Source organism: Columba livia, chromosome 16 (genome assembly GCF_036013475.1).
Source record: "Columba livia isolate bColLiv1 breed racing homer chromosome 16, bColLiv1.pat.W.v2, whole genome shotgun sequence".
Lineage (NCBI taxonomy): Eukaryota > Metazoa > Chordata > Aves > Columbiformes > Columbidae > Columba > Columba livia.
In genome coordinates, this window is record NC_088617.1 from 10,705,131 (window position 1) to 10,730,596 (window position 25,466).

The window sequence follows — 25,466 nt, forward strand, 5'->3', positions numbered from 1 at the left end:
TGTCAATATCTTTTCTGTTGCTGATAAATCATTCTAACACATGTAAAATTATTGTTTAATGATACTTTAAGATGTTTATCTAAGAAATCTTTTGTTAAATCTTTAGCTAAAATATATTTTAAGGCTTTTAACAAGCAATGTATTTGTTAGGCTAATTTATAAAGTCCTTTAAGGTGAGTGGAAGTGTGTGCACAGGCTGTGAGAGGTGATAAGACCCTTCATAATAAGGTGAGCTTTTCAAAACCTATAGATTTCATTTTTCCCCAGGTTCAGCTTTGACACAACAGTGTGCAAATGGTGCACAGTCAGTGTCACCACAGAGAGCAGGTCTTTTCTCTTCATGCTGTGATGGAAGATTTTACCATGGTGTGACCTCTACTCACCATCTAAGCATCATTCTGGTAGAGTACATTAGGAAAACAGTGGATTTCCAGCTGATTTGCATTTTTGTCAGTGTTCCAAGATGTTTTCTTGAACTGTCAAATCTCAAATTCCTGCTGTTGGGGAAGTTCCTTTTCCCTGGGTTTCCTGCAGCAGAAGCTCAGACATGGATTCATGACAAAAAATTAATGGGCGAGAGTTTAACTGTTGTTTTGAGAAAACCTAACTGTCTCTCTCAACCACAGCGATGGTGCCTCGTAGTACAGGTGAGGAAGATGCTACACAGAACAACATTAATCTCTGACTTAATCCTTTTGCCTTCAGGGGCAATGAAGCCCACTGACGATACAGTAATGCTGCTGCTCATTACTAGTTTGATCTCAGTGAACTCGAAATAGAAAGCCAGGGTGTTGCGGCGTGTAACGATTAAGTTGTGTTAGCAGAAGGAGGTGAACAAACAGGAAAGGACCTCATGACATTAAGCCAGTGCTGTTAATCACTTCCAGGGACATTAAACTCGGGATATTAAAACTGAAATAACATTTATAACTTCTTAAAGGTCAGTGCTTAGGATGATGTGAAGTCACTATGGCAGCATGGCTAACGGCTGTGGGTGTGAGTGGTGCTGTAGGATATAAGGAGGAAATACGGAGTTTCATCTAGTGGTAGTTGGAAGGTTCATAAAGGAGATGACGACTCCGTAGTCTTAAGGCTTTTCTCAAGTGGAAGAGGAAACAGATGACGTTTTCCTTTGCACAAACAGAGGCCACTTTTGCTGTCTTCCCCACTGAATACAAGCTCACTAATGCATGGCTGAATTACAGCTGACAGTGTTGTATATGGCTCTAACAGTAACTTCCACTCACACAGTTTAATATCTACTTTTTGTTTTGTTTAAGAAACTGAATGCGCATTTGAAAGCAATTTACATTAACACAGTATGCCTTCAGGCAAACATCATGCCCTGGTGTTGTGCTTTTACACAGCCCAGCTATTGTTTGAAGTTAGTCACTGAAACAGTTGGGCTCTGGCCGGCGCTATGGGTGTGTGATCGTTACAAACTAGTAAAGAATTTTCTGACAGTTTTGGTTCAATCTGTTTTCACTTGAAATTGGCACCTGACAATGAAGAATTTAGTTGCTTTCTTTGTTGGTAGCTGACTGTTTGAGTTACCTCTGTAAATGATTTGTTTATTTTTAGCTTTTTTCTTTTCTTTTTTTCCCCAAATTGAGTCTATTATTGGTTTTATCCCTGCCCCACCCACATAACGACGCTTGCAGGTAATGGGAGGAATGCAAGGAAGCAGTGACATTGCTGTTTGCTTTCATGAGAAAGAGTCTTGCATTTATTACCAACTAATCAAACAGTAGGTAGCAGCTAATGGTGATTATAATTTACCTTTCAAACTGCCATCCTTTCTCTGGAAGAACTATATGCTGGAAGAACTAAACTATCCTCCCTTTGAGGCAAAGGTGGTTTTGCATTGTTCTGCTGTAGTAATTAATCAGCTGTTTCACTGTGAAATGAAAGTTATAAAAATGTTTACAGTAGTTACTTTCCAATCCTATTTTAAAGGTTCTGCTCTTTGAACTACTTATCCCTTTATTGTTTAGCATTACTGACTGTGAATTAAAATCACATAATTCTAAATGGTCTGTATCCTCCATGCCATGCCCTCCAGCAAAACTTTCACAGGAGTTTTACTTCAATAACAACTGTATGATGATAAATGTCATAATAGTGTTAATGTAAGACTATGCTCCATCTTTGCCTAGGTGTAAGTTTATAGTAAATCCGCTTAGCTGAGTGAGTTCGTTCCAGTTAGATGGGAGCTGAGGCAGTGGTCTCTTCCTTTGCGGCCAACTTCCAGAAGTGGTGTCTCACCGACAAATCACATTGAAGACTGATATTCAGCACCTTTGAAGATTAGGTAATATAGCTTTACTTCGCATACAATAAGACTGTTTTTCTGCTTCTATTGAAACTGCTAAAAGAAATGCAGAAGCGTGCGAGGGAGCCTTTCCTGACAGAGAACAGCGCAGGAGCCAAGTGCCGCTCGTTCGGGGTTTGCTCTGTCTGGCAGGCACAGGCTCGCGACAGGAGGTCGCACGTCCGGGCGGGCAGGCTGTCCTAGCACTGGAGTTTTCTCTCTCTCAGAAGCAGCTGATCGAATGGAAACAATATGTTCCTTTCCCCTTTTGATGATGAAGACTGACAGTCAGTAGGAGATGAGTCAAAGGTTACCGATGAGAAGATCCATACAGATAATTGCGGTAATTGCACCCTGAGGATGCGGCTCCTACCGCAAAGCATTAGGCAGTGGTTCTGTTTGTAAATATACACTTGACAGTGAACTTCATCCTGTGCCTTAAACCAAGAAAGTTCCTTTGTGAGACATAAGAGGAGAAAGTTCTCTTTTGATTTTTTTCTTAATCCAACCATGTTTTCTTCTGTCAGTATGTGAACAGGAAAAAGTCCCATTCTGAAGCAGAAATAGTTGTGATTTAAACATAACAATACCATTTAGTGTTAAATCTTTTGATGAATACACTACCTGCTGCTATTTCACAACAAATAGCATTAGGCAGCATGAATGAGTACACACAATTCATAATATTTAATTTGAAAGTACATATTTTTCTTACAGTTATTGGCAGTTTATTCTTGAGTTTGTCCAGTGACTTCTTTACAAGTAACTACAAAAAGTTTTTCTGTTGGAGGGTGAACAGTTGCAGACCAGACACAAACAGCATCCCCGCCACAAAATTAGCTCTTCATTCCACCCCTTCACAAGGCACAGAAATCAGCGATGGTAAAGCATTAGGATGAGAATTCGTATTGGGAAATGAGAGGCAATGAAAGCACATCAAATTTCTCAGTATATCAATAGCTGATGTTAAATAAACACTCAACTATTATGAGCTCAAACTCAAAAATGAGTCTCATAACAGCTAGGTAGCAATTCTAGATATTGTGACCCTAACTTCTTAAACTTGTAAATGAGAAGAAGGTGAAACAATTTGAACTTCCTAGAAAATACACAAGTAATTTTAAAGGTATTTACATGTCTCAAAATATGTTAAAATACAGCTTTCAGAAGCATCAACGGCTCGGTCTGTGGCAGGATGGGTGTTGCTCTGATAGTGGACGGCGTTTCCAGGTGAACAAACTCTTGCATTCTCCAGCCTGTTTGTGACTGCACTCGGTGTGAAAGCAAGCCTGGATTTGACAGCAGCCACTGTTGAATGGGTATAGACAAAGCCACTGGATGTAACATCCACTGAAATCATTGATCGAAGATTAATTTTTATTTTTCAGAATCCAGATCGTTCTGGGGTTGTTTATGAAACTGGTAAAAGTCCCTCTAAAACTCTGAAAGAATCAGATTCATGATCAAATCCTGTTTTAAAGAAGTGGAAATCTGGGGGTTTTTAAGTGCTCTGACTTAAGAAAATATATCTTGCCTGAATACATGCGTACTCTTGCTTAATAAAGAAGTAACTTAAATAAGTCCTTGTGCTGCATGACACAGAGACCATCAGCAAGGAAGGGAGGAAGTGATGAGATTTGTTCTATTCTGGCCCACGCTCTCTGGGACACGCATCTAGCCTGAGAATCAGCACAAACTGGGCACATAAGTACATTTATTTACATTTACCATAATGCTCAGCTGTTAGGAATGGTCTTTTTCCCTTTGAACATGACTCAATTTTTTATGACTGTGCACTTAGAAATTGTAAATAGTATTGATCACTGACAGCGGTCTGCTCCTTGCAGCATAGACGTTTTACATTAACTGTCTGTTCTGAGCTTATATTCGTGCCTTACAAAAGATACAAAAATAATGACATCATTTTACACTACTTTTTAGTGTTACAAAACAAAGCCAGTTTCATCCTTCTCACTGGATAGGACTAAACTCCAAAAGCTTTGTGGTTGCATTACTGAGCGAAAACAAGGAAAAAAAGTAACACTATTATCTGTCAGTCCAGCACTTGGCACTTAAGAGTCTTATTATATGAAGAATAAGAAAGCTTAAACAGAGATTGTGCTCACCAAGGAGGAGTTAAAGTGGCAGGAACTAACTCAAATACATAGAATAGGTTGTGGTTTTTATCTTGGACAACACGATGTTTGAACGATGCGTATACCTCTGGATGCTTTCTATGTTAATACATTATTCCTTTACCCTTTTTTTTACCAGATGTCCAAGGGATTGGAAGCAAAATGTTTGGTTTTGGAAGTTCTTCTGTTCATTTTCTGACAAAACTACATAAAGAATCCTGATGAGCCAACCGTTAGTGAGGAAGGTAAGTAAGCACCCAACACTACATATGAGCTTGTTTATTAACGACTGCACTCACCATTCAGGCTGTGTGTTTCGTATATCAGTTTTCTATGGTTACAAGAAGCTGACAGAATAAAGAAGTGCGGGAGGAGCCTTGCGCTGCTTTAAACAAAGACCTGTTCCTCTCCGATGCACTCTGGGGCTGCTTTGCTTGTTGAGACATGTTCCTTTCCTACGACACTTATGCAAATGCGGGGGGAGAATACAATTTTCTGGAAACCACTTGAGTTTTTTTAAATCTGCCGTTATTTCCCCCTTCACAGATTTTTCCGCTCAAGCTCCAAAAAAGTGTGATAGGAAAGACAAGTACCTGTCTCTAAAGTGCATGCCAGTGGAGGTGTTAGAATAATAAAGCTTTGCTCTCTTATTGCAATTTATTCAGTCAGGTTTTCTTTTTGTTCAGTTAAATTGCTATGAGATTTTCACACTGATAGGGGCTGAAGTATCAGAGACATAGCGGTTTACATCACATAACTCTAATGCAAGTATTAATTTAAACCTGTCTTTACTATTATGAAATAGGTAACATAGTCATAAGAAAAATCATGCCAACATAGACTAGCAGATTTACATTTAGATTAGTGCAAATTGTTTATAGGTTTCAGACTCATTTAGTGCAATAGAATATGCATACAATTTGTAAAAATAAATGAATCCCTGCTTTGGTAGAAATTCTTTTGAAATAATGAATTTATAGCTCAGAATAGAATTTTATGTTATTTCATGTTAGTTCAATAACAGAAAAATAAGGCTGATATTATGGTGGTTTAGTTTATGCCTTTTGGCACTTATTCAGCAAAAATGTTTAACAGTATGTTATGCACACCATAGGTCTTCCTATTTAATTATAATTCATTCAGTGTCTATAATTCAAATATAGTCTTGAAAGTCTCCCCAAAGCTCTTACTCGTGGGAAACTAACAGATACACCAAACAAATGTGCCACTTCTAAAAGCTGTTTGGTGAGACTTGGAGAAAAGTCTTCCTAAAATACAGTATAAGAGAACTGCACAAACTGGAGACTGTCTTCTTGAGACACCAGCTGCCCAAGAGCACTGGCAGCTATTTTTGCTGGGAGTGCTTTGGGTAGAAGACAAACATGGTCAAATTAGCTAGAATGCTGGAAGTTCAGTCGAGGATACTGCCTTAAATAGTTCACCCGAAAAGGACAAAGCTTTCTTAGGGCAGCCCCTTCAGAATTCCAATTGCAGTAAAAATTTTTTATAAGTAAATATCAAATATAGTAATTTTTCTGTGGTTTTGCTTTACAAGAGATTATTGGAATGCTCTGAAGTCGAATTCAGCCCTCCTAACTATGACAAACTCACTAATGCAAAAATATACAGCTGAGAGTAGACCTTGATTAATAGCGTTGTTTTCCTATGCTAGGTTATATTTCTTCTATTCATGGCAATACGTCACATGGCTGGAGAAAAATAAGACAACAAGATGCTAAAATTTAAAGGAAAATGTATTCATTATTGGGCTGCTGTTACTGGGTGTTCGTTTTTACTTCTTGCCAAATACCTGCTATTTGACCTTTTCTGCACTATGATAATATTGACCTAAAGAGCACAGGAGATTATCTTCCAATGTAGGAATAAAATTCAATATTTATTCAAATAGTTTTGTTTTCATTCTGTTTGGTTGTGTGGCAAATGGGGGAGAGTGAGGTTGCAGGTCAAGCTGCAGAGCAAGAGAAGCGTTGATGCTGCTGTAGATGGGAACCCGTGTTCATGAGGTTGGATTGAGCTTTTTCAGGAGGCCACAGGAGTTGGCTTGAACATTTACCCGTGCTAGGGACAAAGGAGCATTTCCAGGGGCCAGTAGCAACCTGGAAGGTTTCCAGATGCAGTTGGACAGGCAGCTGGATAATCTCATCTAGTCTCCCTTTCCCAAGAAAGGTTGGACCATATGATGACTTGAGGTCCTTTCCAGCCTGGGCTGCTCTGTGGTTCTATGGTTCATTTCTGTTTTTCAAGGAGAGTCCAGTGTGTGGGTGCGACCCCCCATCTGTTAATTAACATTTGCAGGCACAGACCAGTTTCTAGTCATGTGGGTAGATGGTGGCTACACTCAGCCTGCTTCTATTAAAGAGTAATTTTCAAATGCCAAAATAGAAACAATTCTGTGGATCATTTGTTTTGACCCCTTTGCTAACACAGCCCTGACTGTGGTTCTATGTTGTTCTCAGCAAAGGGTTAACACAGGCTGTGCGCCATCAGTCCTTTACGGCCTCTGCTAAAGAAACATTAATTATAGAGAGCCCTGAGGAGCTAAAAGGCTGAGTAGTATTTAAAACCAAGACAATAAAATAACTGGTTGGATTTGATCTCTAATAAATTACTGTGTTCTGATGATAAAATTCAGCAAGAGTACGACAGTCAGATGGGGAGGTTGGCAGCAAAAGTTTTAAAAATAAATAGTCTTAAATTGTGGGAAATTACAGCAAGCAGCTCCTTGGAGTTCTTTTTCTCGGTGCATTGTGTGTCTGAGAAGGCGGGCAGCCTGCTGGCAAGCTTTTGACCTTTTGTGTGTGAAATAAAACGTGCAGGTGCAATAGTGTGGACGCGCAAGGGGTGACATTGACTTAGAGCTGCAGGTTTGGGCATGGAGGGACCCCCGGGGCTGCCGGAGGTGCCCCAGATTAGCCCTGTTACACCTATGGCTATGGCTGGAAAGGATTGCAGAATATGTGTGTTTCCTATGTATATTCTTGTATTCAAAACCTGTAAATCAGCGGATAGAAGACTTGTTTTAAATTCTTTTGCTGCTAATTGAGCTGATTCTTGTATTACCCTATTCATATTTCAGTCTGGAGAACACCTTCTGGGGACAGTTGTGTTTAGCTCAGTTATGGTGCTGCAAACTCCCAGCTCCTCATATGAAAGGAAATCCACACCTGCATGGTATGGACCACTTCTTTGCAGTGTAATTATATTTGAAGAAAACCAGGAAAAAATATATCAAGATATTTTAAAGCTCCTCTAACTGCAGTATTTGAGCAGCTTGTAATGTTTTACGTGCTTTTCATCACAAAACCAAACTAAAACCAAAACACAACATGAAATTGGGGATGGATTATTGCTTTTTTTGGTGTGGTTTTGGAAGTGATACAGTGGAAGACTGACTTATTATCCAGAGAAGTTTATGGGAGAAAAAGCCGTGCTAAGCTGTAGGCTGACACAGCAGCATTTTTTCTCATGAAATCCTTGTCACAGGAAGAAAAATATAAGGCTATTTTTGCAGAGTAAAAAAGGGGTTAGCTGTTATTCTGATGTTTCCTTGCTCTCCTTAAAGTTTTACATGAGATTCTTTCTGCAGGGAGGATAAGTTTTGTGTCATTTTTGCTTTGTAGCATCAGCATCGCTTAGCCCGTCCTAAACTGCCAGCTGTCTCTTTTTTATGTGAAGTACATAATGCCTTCCAAGATTCCATGAGGTATGGAAATTTGATCAGGGAATGAAAAAGCACTGGTGAACAGTGGCGAGGTTCTGTGTTTGGGTTTTATTCCGCCTTTCTAACAAATTGAGGGGCGACACCTCTTGGTGTCCACTATTCTTCTGCACTTTTTTTCTTGGAGTCCTTTCTGCTTGCAAACCTACCTGAGGATGGGTTGGGTTGTATTCCAAATTCCTAAAACCGCTAAGTAAATATGAATGAGGAGTGACCTATTTTTAAAGTATTAAATGTGCTATGGATAGAAAGGTGACAGCAGCATCAGGAATGTTGTCATTGCAGTGGCTGGAGAGACACGTACTCTCAGTTCTCCCACTGCAACAGAAGTGACAAGAGTCCTGGGTCTCTCTGGAGGAAAATATTTGCTTCACTCAGATATTTAGTGTTTATCTGATCAATATTCATATAAACAAAACCGAGGAGTTCCTGTCATTCAGTTCTCAGAGTCTGATGTTGTTGTTACTGCTTCTATGTTTGTCAGTTGTTCAGGCATGAAAAATCACCAGTTTGTACAGTTGGAAAAAAAACCACACTGTCCCAAACACTTCCCTGTCTTTATAAAACATAGAGGAAGACATAAGGAACTTATATAGAGAGTTATGAAGTTTTACCTACTGATAGATCACATTTAGAATTGATTTTTAGCTTGCATGTTCTCATCAAAATATTGTTTTAAAAAATTACATTTTTGGAAGCTTAAATAACCTACCTAAGACAAATTCATTTTCTTGTCTAGGTTTTTCAGCTAAAACCAGTTCTAACTATCATCTGCTGGTGGCACCATTACACCAGAATAATTTAATGTCCAAGTCTTAAGTAGATGAAATGCCACAGATTACACCTTTCAATCTGATTTCATGGAAAAAAAAAAAGTGTATCTTTTTAATTAGGATATCAGTTAGATTATATAGCTTGTTTTCTGTCTTTCTCAACAACATATGTCATTAAAATAGGTGATTGCAGCAAATTTTGGGCTGAACATGCCAACATGGCTCAAACACTTAATGAGGAAAGGAAGAATAAACTCTTGTGGAGCTGAATACAGATAGAGATTTTTATGTGAAATGCATGTGAGATGGCTGAGATCTGGTAAGGGTTAATGCCTTGAGATTCTGGCTGTCCTCTCAGGACAGGACTCATTCTTTTAGATGTGGCAGAGTTTCAAGCTTGACCATGGTCTACACTAGTGAGCTTCAGAGAGCACTGGGTCAGACAAAGAACTGCAGCATGGTATCAGAACCAGGACCACAACCACAGCAGCTGGAAAGATGGACATGAGCAGCTGGCAAGGCTTTGCCTGTCTCTACCTGTATGTTAAAATTGCCCATCTCACTCCTTCACAAGCTGCTAACTCTGGAAGCACCACTGGCTGCCATCCCTGATGCTCTGAGCTGCCCAGCACACCCTCTGGACAGCAGCAGAGCCTGGAGCCCGTTGTCTCGAGCAAAGCCTCTGTGAACGCGGCATTAGGATGCCATGGGGCCTTTGTGGGTGACTTTTAAAGAAATGAGCTCAATAAGGAGCCCAACAGTGATGTAAGAGGGAAGGAAATAGTCTGGCAGTGTCACCTAGAGTGGGTGATCCTTTATGCAATACTCCATTTTCTTCCTGCATCAGAAATATTTCTACATTGACTTTTATTTCCTTTTTTTTTAAAATTTCCTTTCAGGAATCTTGGCTGAACACCACAGAGTGGTATTTCTCCACACAGGTTTCTTCTATAACTTCAGTTTTCAGCTTAGTGCTATGACGATTGAAAACTTCTAGTAGTTACGTACATTAATCTTTCTCCTCCCTGGAAGATACAACACTTATATTTAAATACAGAACGAATTCTATAATTCTGTTTCTTACAATGAACTAATTACTGTAGTCATCTTCGTATACTCAAAAAAGGGAGAATCACATAACACTTCGGTCCATTGTGAATGTCCTTATCTATGGCACATGATCCCGTGTGTTAGATGAAACAAGAGAGAAAATTATACTCTTTATAGATCCTCTTATAAACCCTGCTAATTTTCTTTTTCTCCTAATTTCAACAAACACAACTTCATCCCATGTTGCTCTCTGCTTCTCGTGGTTAATGTTGCTTTATATCTGGGCAGAAGTAATTTGTGCAAGACATATTGCTTATAGGACAGTGCCTAAAAATATTTCAAAAGGTCATTGCACATCAGACAGAAGGCAGCGCTTGTCCCAGCCACTTGCTGTGAGAACTACAGGTCTTTGTTAATATTAATTGTGCGTGTTTTAAACAGTGCATGTTTTAAAAATACACTGAGCAAACACGCAGCGATGAGCATTTTGTAAGCCCTGGGACTGGATAATGGAGGTCAGTTCTTCACTGGTGATTTCAGGCAGAAATGTTTGCTCTTCTTGTTAATGTCAAGGTTTGTGAATTAGAGCCATATTGTACAAATGCTTCCAGGAAAGTGGGGTATATTTTCACACTCACTATTTCCAAAAATACAAGTAAAACAAAAATAGTAACAAAGATGTACAAAGTACCAAGAAGGTTCAGAACTAATCACTTGCACAAACATTCACGATGATTGTGATTATAATAGTAACCATATAAACAGAACATGGGAAAAAATCTGCTGGGAGAAGGGCAGATTCCCTACGTGCTCAGAAGGAGCTGAGGTGAACTTGGAGCCTCCATGGGCTCCTGTTCTTCTGCACCAAGCGATAGGATGGGAGGAAATGACCTCAAGTGGCAGCAGGGAAGGTTCAGATGGGATATTAGGAAACATTTCTTCATGGAAAGGGTTGTGAAGCAGCGGAACAGGCTGCCCTGGGAAGCGGCCGAGTCACCCTGGAGGTGTTTAAAAGACGTGGAGACGAGGTTCTTAGGCACATGGTTTAGTGCCAGAGTTAAGTTATGCTTGGATTTGGAGATCTTAAGGGTCTTTTCAAACCAAAGTGATTCTATGATTCTCTCTTCAGGTAGACATTATGTAAGAATGATGTTTTTATTGAAAACAAACAAGATTCTGAGACTTTTATATGTCTCCAGAGAAAAGGCTGCAATATTTAAAAGGCTATATCAATGTCAAACAAAGAAATCCTGACACCTGGACACCATTCCCTTCAAGGCCATCTCATTCGAGCATGCTTGGTTGGTTTTGTAATTCATGCTTAATAAGAAAACGTTGAAAAGGTCTGATTCTGGCTTTGCATCAAAGGCAGTGAAGCTGTACAAGCGCCTCATCGTTTATAATGCGATGGAGTACTGCATGGCAAGTTACAACCCAAATTTATGTTGCTATTGAGTATGGCTTTATTTATTTATTTTTTAACTGGTGCATAAAGGTGTTTACAATGGTAATTATTCACACGTTTTGAAGAAGAAAAGAATGCTGAAAGAACGAAATGTGGTGAAAATAACAGCATCAGAAGTCTGGAAGGTGATGCTGTGTAGGTAAACTTGTTTCAGAAGTTCTTTAAATGAAAAGTTTATGAAGATAAATAGAAATTCTCTTTTGGAAGGAAGATTGAGGTAGAATGGACAGGGGGGTTGCCAAGAAAATGGTTTGAAAGGATGTAATATGTACATGTTGACATTTCCTGCTTTTACACCATTAAAAAAACCCCAACAAACTTATGAAATAGCCTTGGGTGGAATAATTGTGTTTATTAGTGTGGTATGAGGACAAGTGTTTGCAGCAGGTCAGAAGGGCTGTCTTGCACTTGTACCTCTCTTTTGTTGTATTTGGCCATCTCATTTCATCCCTGCCCAACACATGCTTTTATTTTGGTTTTGAGAAAGCAACGTGCCATGACTTGAACAAAAACTGAGCAAGAATCCCAGTCTCCCTTGTGAGCATCCCCCAGCATCCTGTAGCTCTGCAAATAATGTTCTGCTGTCTGTCTTTCAAGCAACATTCGAACATATGTTTTATATGGAGATGCTGATGGACAGCAACATCTGCTGCTCCCAGCCAGCTCATACCCTCTTATTTGGACTGTAATTACTTCATCGGCTGCGATTTGTGTCCTGTGTTTGCCTGCTATCTGTTTCTGTCAGGTCTTCGTCTTCTACAAACTACCCATTATGTAGTGATAGTAATTAAATCTCCCCTCCACCAGGCAGGTCTGAGCAGCGCAAAACAGACCATCCTTGTCCCTGCAGCTGCCAGAAAAGATGCAGCTTGTAACAAAGCCTGAATCACCTGCCCGCTGCACAATGGCCGAGACCACCTATTTGTTTCAAACAAGCTATTTTAGCAGCTGTCAGATGGAAATGGCTTTCAGCTGCTGACAACTGTGCCCTATGCAAACCAGGGGACGTGTCATGGAAACATGCATAAATATTCATGTGGGACTAACAAAACCAAAAGTGCAAGTATCAGAGCTTCTGCATGAATATATTGTAGCTGGCCCTGCTGTGCGCGTTTTAGTGCGATGAATGCAGGGCGAGTGTTTGGAAGCAACGTTGTCCTTTTTACGTGTGTGAGAAAAAAATCCACGGAATGCAGTGGAGTTGCAGGGGTGAGCAAGCAAGAGCAGGATTTGTGTCCCCGTGTAACGCAGGCAGTTCTAGATCGGCATTGCCGTCCATCGTGGGGATCACTGACACCTGGTAGTGAGAGAAAGGAGCTGTTGTGTTTAATTATTCTGTTTGCATTTCTCTTTTGAAGCCACATATGAGGAATTGAAAGTTTCTCGCTCAATCTGTGCTGGGCCCTTAAGGAACGCAAGAACCCAGTGGCTGAGTTCAGTGTTTTAGGTTTTTAAATTCATTAACTGATTTCAAGAACAGGAAAGTATCTGATTTTGTCAAGACATGATAATTTCTCACTGTTCTAGCACCCTGAAGCCTCAAAGCTTTTCTATCAAGATAGAAACATTGTGAGTCAGTCTCTTTAGACAGACTGTTTTACAAATTAATTCTGGCAGCGTTTCTACATGGGATTATTTTTAAAGTACTTTGTTTGTACCGTGCTTTTACTTTTCTCCACAGATTCTGGATAGCCACGCTGAGCGGGGATCTTCAGATTAAAGTACATGATGGGATAATAAAGATTCTGTAACAACAGAGTGGGAATGACTGCATGAGAATTTTTTCTTGGTTATGTGCAAACAAGACAGAATCTACAAAGGCATCCAGCTGATTAGGTCCATGTAAATCTGAAAATAATTATAAATAATTTCTGGTACTTTAATTCCATTGCATGCTTAACCATATAGCCTGTATATGTATATTTTTGTGGTAAAGAGGTCTTGTGAAAATGGAGTTAACTCAGTGTTTCAGATAAAGAAAGATATTTTACCTAGAAGCTGTTGTCATAATAGTTACACAAAAGGATTCAAATATTCTGTAACTTGCTGTGAATAAAATATTAAAAGATACAGGTGTTGTTCATGAACCATCAAAGAGTTTTCCACTGCCATCGTGTTTTATTAAAATGAAAAGAAGAAGATAAAAGAAAAAAAAGGAACAGAGCCATGTGCTAATCCTTTCCTTTGTTGCTTAAGGGAAATTTCAGTATAAAGTAGCAATTTCCATATAATTTGAATAGCAGTTGCAACCCATCGATGTTTAAAGTAAAACGTGCAGGAAAACAGATGCAAATGTCTTGTCTGTTTTTAAATGTAGCTCCCTGCTTGTTGTCTCAATTAGATTTAGAGTAGGAAACTCGATCAGATAATTAAAAGCATAGAAGCTATTCTTTCGTTTCTTTCATAGCAAGAGTTTGTTCAAAGCCAAGCTGGAGCGAGCTGGGCCGGCTGCAGTGCGGGCGAGGGTCCCGCAGCATCCAGCCCTCCCCGCCGGGATGCAGGAGATGCTGCTGCCCGGGTGGCTTTGAGGTGGGAAAGGGACCCATCTCCTACCCCTGGGGACAGGAACAGACTTTTAGTTCTGTTGATGTCCAGTGGCATCCCAGTGCAAGTCTCCGCACATTTTTGTAAACAGGCAATAACAAAAATAAATGGCATTTAGCATTTAGATGCCAGCCCGGTGGTTTTGTTTGTGCAGGGTGCAGTGTGGCAAGTTAAATAAAATGCCGCTGAATTCCCTGAGCTCTACCATCCCAGGCTTTGGGTGGCTGGAACCGTTCCTCAGAGGACTTTTTAGATCTAAAAAAACCTTGTAATGGTATGAAGAAAGAGTTTACTTTATCCTTTGCCTTTCCAAATTAAACAATTAACACATGTCGATGGTGCTTTTCTCTGCCCGGTGTATCTGAGCTGCTGGCAGAACAACCAGGGCAAGCTAGGGATTTCCATCAGAGCGGTTTCTGAGTGAAACTGCCCTTCTTGGAAAGGAAAAACTTCCCAGGAAAAGACTTGGGTTCTGATCTGATTATAATTAATCTTCTGATAGATAAATTAAATTGAGGACAGCTTGGCTATCCACCTGGGTAAAGGGATCTTCTCAATTTCTGCTGGTAAAACCCTCCTGGTGTCTGTGTCCAGGAGCTGTGCTTGTCCTGGGCCAGGGAGGATGTTGGAGGTGACACAGCTGCCACCTCTCTCAGCTCCTGCTGCCACCGTGCCAGGAAGATGTGGCTGCAAAGGGGGAGGCCCTGGAGCTGCGCCCTCGTCTCTGAAGTCCCTTCTATTTCTTTTTCCTAGATGGAGAAAGAACTTGAAATGGATGAGGCCTCCAAAACAGAGAAACCCTGCTTTGCTTCTTCTAAAACACTTTCCTGGAAAAAGGCTGTAATTTTTTGAGTAGTCTTTTTCCTAATCAGGAGGCATCTTATGGAAAAGGATTTCCATCTTGTGGTCAGCTGTGGTAATAAAACACTCCTGCTGGGTTTTTTTGGGTGGTGTTTTGTTTGCGTTTGTGGTATTGGTTTTGGTGGTAGTGGTGGTTTTTTGTTTGTGGTTTTTGTTGTGGTTGGTTTTCTTTGTTTTTGTTTGGTTTGTTGTTTGTGTTTGTGGTTTTTTTTCAGCAAAACACAACTTCTCTAAGAAATAATGCAAATCCGTTAACCTGTTGTAGTTCTTGTGAAGGTAAATGTTGAAGACACTGCAAAGTCTGCTTGCATTCGTACTTAGGCATGTCTACCTATTAGGAGCAGCCCCCTTCAGAAAGTAATCTTTGGAACAAAACAGAGTTGGAAAAGGTATTAATATAAACTGTTCAGGACAGAATATTCAATTCTGACAGGCTATCCAGTATGGCAGCCCCAGGAGCCACGCACGAGAGCCCGATCAGAATTATTTGTAGCCTTGGGGAGGAGAGGTAATTGCTCCTGAACTTCTGGGAAAATTTCTTTCCAGAGCCAAACACTGTTGCTTGGATTGTTTTCTATTCCAGGATGACTCTTAGGCTCCGTACAACGTCATCATAACTTTGTGTGGATATTTCTTCTCCAGGACAAATTTTGAAACTCATGCTGTAATCTCGAAATAGTAAAATGCTGCAGGGTTAAGTGCTGGAGTTCACTGGAAAATCTACTCACTTCAGTGGGAAAGATTTTTTTAACATATTAAAAACAATACAAATTTGGAAAGGTCATTTTAAATATTAAGATCTGTGACTGAAGGGCAGAGCCCTGTGCGCTGGAGATGTTTAGAGATGCCAGCATCCAGGATCTAGTGCAGGTTGTATCTCTGGTGTCCTTTAAATGGCCTCTATGGTACAAGCCCACAAATACAGGTGAGGCTATTAAAATGGAATAATTTTATTCTTATGTTTAATTAATATCTTATTTGTCCAGTTGTTCACTGCGATGCCACCACTGATTGCACTGAAGATATTCTGACTTCAGTGAGAGCAAGAGCAGCCCTGAATATTTATGAGGAGAGCTAAATAAGCTCTCAAAACAAATTCTTATAGATACATGCAAGAACTTTATAAGTTCTTTTTATTTTGAGGGCTTGTAACTAAAGAAGATGTTCAGTGTGTTCCTTAGAGGGTGCCAAAAAGCTTATTTTCAGAAGTGTCTCAGTCTCAGGGAAAGTCAATGACTGCTATATTTAATCTGAAGTCTATGCAACTGCTGCTGGAATCAAGTCTTGTTCCTTTTGTAGGGATAATAAGAAAAAATACAGCATTTATGTGAAGAATCATAAAGCATACATATGACTTATATGAAATAGTAAGGTAGGTTTAAAAAAAAACATGTCTGAGGTTGTACTTAAAATATTACTGCAATAAGAAAAAATTGTGAACTCTTAGCAGTATTTAGTAAATAGTTTCCAGAAAACTTCCGAAGTTTGCACATGGGCCTTGTTCTATTGGTAACTGCAGTCAGTGGGAGTTTTTTCCTCTGTCTCTATCGAAATGGGATCCGATGATAAATCTTGGGCCCCAGTTACAAGAAGAGTTGAGGAGGAATATACTTCGACTTTTTTTTTTTTTTTTTTTTTTAATAAAAAGACATCGGAACTACCAGTTAGTTAAAAGTATTAAAAACTACTCAAGGAAAAGCTTCTTTAAATCAAACATCTCTCATTTCGCTTTTAGACCTTCCTGGAGAGTGCTGTGTTTATACCATTTATTTTAAGTGTGAGAACTTTCTGTCAGATCAAACCATTAGCAACTCTCAGGGGAGCAAACGGCAAAGCGCCCGGCACGACTGTGAAGAAATACCATTTCTACACCTTTGCCTTTCGCCACAGGAAGGGAGCGACGAGCAGAAATCAGCCAGAGAGAGGAGAGGGGCAGACAGAATAATTTGGCGTTTCTTCTTTCAAAGCTTAGGGAGCTCGTGTGTGATCCTGTGCCCACGGTAAAGCCAAGCTGAGGGGCTTTGCTGAGCCTGCTGCTGAAGATGCTGGCTGAGGGGTGAACAACTTTTTTTCTTCAATTTGCTGGATTGTTTCCTTTCTCTGTTTTGAATTTCTGAGCAAATACGTCCTTTGAAAAACTTTGCTTCATTTTCCCAGTTCTTTGGACCTGTAATGTTACCCAGCGCACTGTATTTGTTTTGGTAAAGAAGTGTTTTACTTATGAAACTGAGTTGACAAATGTCCACTCGTATGGAGGTGAGGCTTGTGCACATGCTTGTGTTTTCATTTCAGAAAGTTTGCCCTGTGCAAGTCACTGTAATATCTCTGTAAGCTCTTGTGTATCCTGCAGTCCTGACAACAGCAGGTGGGCACCATCCTCCTGCTTCTGCCGTTTCCAGCCTTAGAGAGGACTATTTTGTGCAAGTTTTGCTTCCCACGTTCTCAGCTCTTCAAACTGTGGCAAGGACAATAAGTATGGGTGCTTTGGAGAGAGCTGGCTGGCCAAATGGCCTGTTGTTTTTTTTTTCCTTTTATTACCAGTTGCTAAGAAATGTCTGAAGGAAGCTACCAAGCACACTTCTGTGGTGTTACTTTCCATATAAATGCTGCAGGGTCACCAAAGTGTGGCCTTGGAGAGGGAGGTGGCTGCTCCCGAGGGCAGGAGCAGCAGGGAGGTGTCCCAGGTGGGCACCAGCAGAGGATTTCCAATAGACACCAATGTGCCCAGACATGTTCAGATAGAGTTTCCCTTGCCTTGGAAGGGGCTCTCCTGGCTTCTCTGCTTGGTTCCACTTGGACTTGGCAAGTCCCGTGTTTTGCAATCCCAGTGCATGGAGTGCAGATCTGGTGTCTTAATGGGAGATGTGGGTCCCGATGCCTCAGAGCACGAGTTTCACCCCCAAAAAACTTCGGTTGTTTCCATGGCCCAAAGACAGTGCAGTTTTGTTTTGGTTTGTTTTTTTTTTTTTCTTTTTTCCCATTGGTTTTATTTTTTCTGCATTTCCTAAGATGTGGACAAGCGCTGTGACACCAGGCTGCCAGCTTTCAACAGCAGCATCCCAGAATATACTAGTTAATCACTAGTTTATCAGCTTATGGCTTTAGGCAAGCCTGAAATCATTAACAGCCCATTTGTTGGGCTAATGACTCTTTTTTACTAGATGTATGATTTAATATATTGTAACTTCCATGCTTCATTATGCTCTTCAATGCTTCTTTTGAAGGAATTTATTTTTCTGCTTGTATGTATATAAAAGGGTTGGGAGCTGGCTGGCTTTGCTTGTACGCTACTCTGTTAAGACCTAGATAGTTTATTTAAGAAGATTTTAATTTAGATATATTTCCTCCTTTGCTTGTTCTTTCAATATTTTTATCTTTGAGTGCTCGAAAAATAAATAATGATGAATTACCAACATATTTATTAATAACATGGCATAATTTTGTGCCCCATTGTAGCTTCCTACATTGTTTTGGACAAGATGTAAACCCAAAGTCCTGATCAACAGGGCCATTGTGCCAGCGGTTTCCAAATGAATGCGAGGCTTGATCTCGGTGTCCTGGCCGTGTTCCAGCCTGGTTCACGTTTTACTCAATGGCAAGTCCCACTTGTGCTCTCGCTAACCGCGGTGGGAACAGAGACGGAGCGCCGGGACGTGCTGCTAATCCCACGTGCCGCCTGCATGCAGTACTTGTAAAGCGCTCTAGGATCAGTCTGGATGAAAGAGGCTACACATGTAAGTTGTTTTACATTGGCATTCCAAATCCGGGACTGTATCAATGAAAAAAGGTTATGACTGTCAATTGGGATAATTTGGGGGAGTCAGGCAGCTGATTGAGCAGGATAATAAAAAATTTGATTTTTGTTCTGTGATCTCTAGTCTCCCCTTCATGGAGATTAAAAGTTTTCCCGGTACTGTTTTCAGAGCAAGCGAAAGATAATCTCCTGCTTGGATATACTCACACTATTGCCATCCACTAATAGGATCGCCATACAGTTTTGACTTAACAAGCACTGGAAGAGGATAATCCTGTTTATTTGGTCATCCAAAACTCTGATGATCTGAGATAATTGGTGGGCCAGAGCAGAGGAGGAGGAGGGATGTGAGAGGTTCTCTCTGCCCAGGTGTTTTATCTGATTGGACTCTTGGTGCTGCGGAGCAGCTCAATCTCATTACTGCAGCCCCCACAGATCCTGGGAGAGCACAAAACCTCCTCCCAGCACAAGCCATGGAGAAGCTGACCTGATAAAATAACTGCATTTGGCAGAGTCTGATCCAGATGTTGTGCTCCACAATTTTAAATTCTTCTTTTCGTGACTGATTTAATATAGAAGAACTCAGATAAGTGTCCGAGTGGCCACGTGAGGTGCTTTGTACAAAATGTTTTGGCTACCAGGTGGCAGTGATTGTGTGGTAAGTGGATCATCTCCCCCTATGCACGCACATTTGGAAAGTTAAATAAAGCTCGTACCTTGTCCTTGGATCCAAATCTGCTAAAAGCACAGCTTGTGCCATTTTTGCTAGGCAGGAGACATTGCTTTTTCATAGGACATTGAATATGTGTGCTTTCCCTAGTGATCTAGAGATACACCTTGAAACGGAGCTGTACAGACTCCCTTGACAGGGCACATTAGTGAGCTGTCAAATTATTTTATTTTTCTGTTCTTGTGATCATTAGAGCTTTCACACATCATATATGTATCCTAATCACTTGCCCATTAATTTATTGGCTCAGCATTCTATGAAAGGCCTTATCTTCACTTCTGTTTTATCTCAGTCAACGTGCATATTTAGCAGTCGATACTTTCCCGTTGTAGATTTGTAATACTAACTTTCACATCTGACATGAACCATGGATTATCTTCAAATAGTGATGTTGACTTGTAAGACTTATTTTATGATCTCTGAGCTGTCATGGTCCAGATGACAGGTTTATAGTTTGGGAAGCCAGTAGCAATGGCTGAGCAATTGCTCACCAGTCTTTATAACTCACGCAGTGTCGTTAGGTGCAACTCCTCACCATGGTGACACTTTCAAACACGGAACACACATAAAATGATTCATGGGAACCAGTATAATGCTTACTTTAATATTTTACAAGATACTAGCTTTATATAACTTTCCAAATGTGAGTAGATATGGGGAGATGATCCAAAGGACAGAATGTTGCTGTGTAAAATTTATAGGCATTTGTGTTTGTGTGCTTGTTTTTAAAATAAAATTTAAAAAAATAGTTTTTTCCATCTCTCTCCACCTGTAGGTGTTCAGGGCAAGTGGCTTCTGTGGATTTTGTGTGTGTGTGTGTTGAATGATAAGCTCTGAGATTCTTTACTATAGGTGGCAGGAAATAAAGGAGTATGGTGGCTGCAGACCTTTGGGGCTCCGCAAATTAGGAAACAGCAGGAGTTAATCAAAATTAACAAGCCTGGCTATGGGTGGCTTTTCAAACACATGAAAAAATTGTAGGGCTTGCAAATTGGGAATGACTGCTGTTATTTGGTGGGTTGCAGGGGTTTTGTGGGTGTCAGTACTTCCTAAACCAGCCCCAAAGGAGCAGTAAAGTGTCACAGGCTGTGCTTGGCTTGGAGAGTCCCTGCAGAGACAGAGCCTGTGCCCCTGCCTCCAGTTCAGCCCAGTCCTTGGGACACTGGGCAGTTTAGGCTTATATACATTTCCCTTCTACAACTAAGATTTTCTCTGTATTTTTTCCAACCATAGCCAAAAAACGCAAATACAAGCATTCTTTTGCAAACGGCATAAAAATGGCACATCGTTGCTCCTGTTTGTCACATGGCGCAAAGAATTACACATTACTTTCCAAGCATTTTATATCAAATTGAGAGGAATTAAGATGCTGACAGCATTTTTACTTGTCTATATTGAATCCTGCAGAGATGGCAGAGAAAAAAATCCTGCATTAATGAGAAGCAAATTCCTCTTTATATTAACATAAAATGCCTTTACAATGATGAAAAGATTTGGGTTCACTCCAGTGTGGTTTCCCTGCATGGCTGGTTTTTGCATTTCTTTCAGCTTGCCCTTTGTAATCCATTTTCAGCTGGGTTTTTCTTCTTTCCAAGTCTGACATATAGCATGATGTTGCGAATTTTGGCCTGTGACAGCTTGAGGGCTATGTTTATTTGTTTAGACAAAATTTATTTTCTTCCAAGTTTATTTTAAATGCCACGGAAACGCTCTGTTAGTCCTGAGGTTTTGTTTGTCATTGTTAGTTATTAAAAACCTATGCTCAACTTCAACAGTGACCCAACCATGCTTTGCAGGAGGCATCTTCCCCATTCCAGGCATGGCTTTGGGAGGTCAAGAGGGGATGATGGAGAGGAGGGGAAGGCTGAGAAATAAGAGCTTTTCCTAGATGTTTTAAAGGTTTCTTTTTCTTCTAAATGTGTACAACCAGAAGTAACCACGAGGCAGGAGCTGACAGGTGAACCAGTGCCACACTCCAGCCTGGCCCAGCCCAATGTCAAGGGACAAACTCTGGTGAGTTTTGTTTCTTCCCCTGTCCTCACAGCTGGAAATAGGGCATGATTTAAAACCACTGCAGTATTAACTGCCTCGATACACAGAGCAGAAAGCTGAGTGGCTCAACTCATGTGCTAGAACAAGTGCTTTAAAGCTGGCTGAAGTTCAACTCAATCAAAAGGTCGAACTCGTTGAAGTGGTGAGTGATAAGAGAGGGGATGGCTCGGGAAGCTCATTCCCTGCCCTGCAATCGAGCCAGCAGGAAAAACTGCAGATAGCACAAACCCTGGGAAACAGGGACAGCTCGGAACCGGGGCTGAGCCTCCCCGTGCTGCACTTGCTGGTTGGAGGGAATTCCCGTCAGATGCAGTAGAAAACAACTGGACCCTGGGGAACTGGACTGCGGTTAATTCTCCTGAGAAGGCCTGGTGGCATCTTCATGAGCTTGGGCATGATGGATAAAGAGAGGTGCGCTAAACTTCTGGTCAATAAGAGCAGCTCAGAGGAGGCTGAATCTGCCTGAAAACCAGCTTTAAGATGATGGTTTATCCCCGTCAGGAGGGATGGGAGGGAACAGGAACCTTGTACATTGCTCAGTTGATGCTGCAACAGACCCTTTTCCCACACCATCAAAGCAGCGCTTTCTCCTGTGCAGGGGACAACATGAGCTCTATGCAAAATTTACTTTCTGCTCAGCAGCTCTTTGGAAAACTCTTTCCATAGTTTGCACTGGCTGCTTTTCCAAGGATCTGATGTCTTTATTTAAAACAAATTTATAAAAAATAAAGGAGAAGAGGGAGTGAGGACTTCCTACAGTATGTTCTTGCCATTTGAGTTATGATGAGGGATATTACAGGGGAGCTAGATAGTATATATAGATATTCTAGATAGTTTCTCTTATTTTTTTTTTAATTTTTTTTTTTTTTTTTGGTTAAAGAAAAGGGCCAACTATGGAAAAAAATCCCTGGTCTTTTTGGCAGAATTCCCTCTTACTTACACAGCCAGGATTCTCCCTGCTCCAGCTTTTTCATGTGACCATGTTCTCAGCACATCCAGGGCCAAATGAGGGTCTTTAGGCTGAATCTGACGCTTTTTCTTGTATGGAAAAGACATGAATAATTCTGTGGGTGGATGGAGAAAGATGATACTTGGGGTGAGGAAAGGTGGCTCAGGCTGCTGGCCTGGTGTTAAGAGGTAGGATGGGTTGAGGACCAAGCCATAGACATGCTGTGTCACAGGACCACATTTTGTGATATTCTGAGCCTATTTCTCTTGATGATGGTCTTCTCAGCAGCAAGCAATACAGTGGCCCCAGGTTTGCTGAGCCGGTGGCCACTGCACAATGGCTGCACGCCAAAAACATTGGCCTGGCAGTAAGAAATACAGGGTCTCCCCTGGGAAGACAGGAGGCATCATTGCGCTGGGATGCAGGTGAAGACCAGGCAAAAGTTCCGTGTGGTTCAGGGACCTGCACCTTTTGTCCCTCCAGCTTTAGAGGTGAGGTCTGCTCTGCTTTTTACTCACCCTCAACTTCACTGTTGGCAAAACCAATGCCAGCAGCAACCCTGCAAAAGAGAATATTTTTATTTTCTGATCTTTGATTCATGAAACCAGATGTGCCTGTGTTTTTTTCAAGCTCATTTGAATGTATGCAATGGACTTTAGCTCTGCAAAATCATCAGGTACCAGATGCCTTTTAAATTGTAAACCTCTATAGCCAGAGGTTAAAACTCTGTCAAAACAGTCACTGATAAGAATTTATATTGCACTTAAAATACACTATGATTCCTCCAGCTCTTTCTCCTCAAAAGTTCTCCTATGGAAATTTTATGGCTTACAAAAGCTTTGTCAACTGCCCATTGCTATATTTCCAGTACCAGGTTTACTGATAAATGCTTTTAGTAATTAACAGTTGAAGGGGCTCTGTACCTCTGCCCAGTAGGTACCTCGTCTCTCTGACAGCAGAAAAAAGGTTTATTGTAACTGTAAGAGTCCTGAGGGCTGTGTGCTGGTGGAAGCTCCTCGCAGTGGTACAGTCTGGGTGCAAATGCAGATCCTCCGCAGTATTTGAAGCTGTTTGTAAGCAGAACTTTATCCTGGGCCCAGTTTTGAGCTGGACGTAGCCAAAGGAGCAGGGATGCTTGCAGAGTACCTAAGGTACAGAGGTTTTGGGGCTGGGAAGGAGCTGTGCAAGTCGAAAGGACAAGCAGGTTGGGCTGTGACTTTCCTTCTTAACCCGGCTCTCCAAGGTCTCATCCAGCCTCTGTGCTGGCTGCCAAAAGCTCATACTGAGTGGCTATTTTGGGATAAAGCAACACAGAGTGTTACTTCAGAGATGTTTGGAGAGAGACTTAATAAAATCAACTAATAAGGTTTGACATGCTGGAGATTAAAAAGAGCCATTCCAAACATCTGCCCTGACCTCAGAGGCAGGAGGTTCGATGGAGACATGCGTGTCCCAGGGCTGGGACGTCCCCTCCTGAGATGGCTGGTGGGACATATCCCACTGCAGCTCACCTTTTTGCAAAGCCATCTCTGACCCGTGAGGGCAAACCAGCAGGATAACCCGGCACTGGCTGTTGGCCTTAAAATTAAAAACAAAAAGCAGAAAAAAGCCAGCTCCAGGCTGTTGTGCTTGGGGACTGGGAGCAGCCAAGCTCTCCGTGCAGCTGGGGGTGGTCACCTCAGCAGTTGTCCCCACGTAAATCATCCTGTCCCTGTTCAGAAGGCTCCCAGGGTTCGCCCCGGGGGTCCCTGCAATGGCTGTGACAGCAGAGCCACCACCACTCATCATGGGCACGACACAAATTTCTTTGGGCTCTCAGCTTCTGGTTTTGTTTTGATATTTTTTTTTTCCCTTTTATTTTGTCATAGAACCAGCCCAGAATAGAATTATGAGATCGGTGTTTATTACTTTCCAAATAATCTATACACTGTTTTTAGTGCTGACACTGTCTATGAAAGGCTGTGTCACCGCTGTGCTCATGTTTCCACATGACACCGAAGTTTACTGTTTTTTCCCATTTCATAACTAATAAGTGAAATTAGTCTGACAGCCTTGGTTTCAGCTTTAGCTCGTTGGTTCCCATGTCACAGATAGGCTGGGTTAGCAGCAAATTCTTGTCAGGAGAAGAGAATTACAGTTCAAGCTTGAAGTGTACTAGTGTCCAGTGCAAAGTTTCAAATTCTTGACCAAAGTTAGATAAAGCTGGCTGAAAGTGTGACGTTTGAAATACACTATCTATTTATCTTTTTCCTTCTGACCAAAAATACCTAGGGTGGAAGTATGTGCCTTATTTGCATCTGAGCAGAGAACAGTTGAGCTCCTCTAAGGAAAAGAGTAAACACAGCATTTTAAATATTCCAACTTTTAAAAATCTGTGAACTCTCCCTATATATATATATATTATCTATATTTTTTTAAAAATATGTAAATTTACACATGCATTTAAAGAAAACAGAATGACTGTTTTTCAAGGTGTAAGAAAGCTTATTTAACTGGTAACAAGGAAAAAATGCTAGCTGTCCCACAGTAGTCATTAATAGCTCTGAGTTCCTGCCTGAGCACAGATGGAGCTTTGATACTATCACAGTTTTGCAGTGAGTATGTGCTGTATATCCTGCTGCTAATCCTGTGCTGGAAATCAGCTCCTCTTAACACCTGGTGCCAAGAGACAACCCTTGGGGAACCTGACACAAGTGATTTCAGCTGCAGCAGATGCAGCCTCATGGGCTGGATTTGGGTATTTCCCAGCTGGAGAAGTCAACACCGGGCACTTTCTCCAACTTGTGCTGTGTGCTGAGCTCCTCCTGCCTCCTCAAAGAAGATTTATCAGAGCTCTGTTTTCCTATGCTCGTTGGAGACGGCTCCTCCCCTCCGGGCACACGGAAAGAGGATTTGGTTTTAGACGCTGTTTTTAGTTCTGGTTTCCAGCAGGATGAGCTATCTCACATCACAGCTCAGGCAAGGGAGGAACAGCATGTGAAACACAGCAGCTTCTGGGGTCAAGTGAGGAGCAAGTGCCTGCGGAGCTGGGAGCCCCCGGCTCTGCCCTGGGCTTTGTCAGGAGATGCTGTTACTGAGCCTTTGTCAGGAGATGCTGTTATTG

General features: G+C 41.2%; 1 long non-coding RNA gene across 1 annotated transcript; it reads left to right on the forward strand.

Annotated features, from left to right (window-relative positions):
- The first annotated feature begins 2,154 nt into the window (after positions 1-2,154).
- LOC110356678 (uncharacterized) lies at positions 2,155-14,762 on the forward strand. Its single transcript, XR_010466626.1, has 3 exons — positions 2,155-2,311; positions 4,586-4,691; positions 7,544-14,762. It is a non-coding gene; the product is annotated as an uncharacterized LOC110356678 (long non-coding RNA).
- The last annotated feature ends 10,704 nt before the right edge of the window (positions 14,763-25,466 follow it).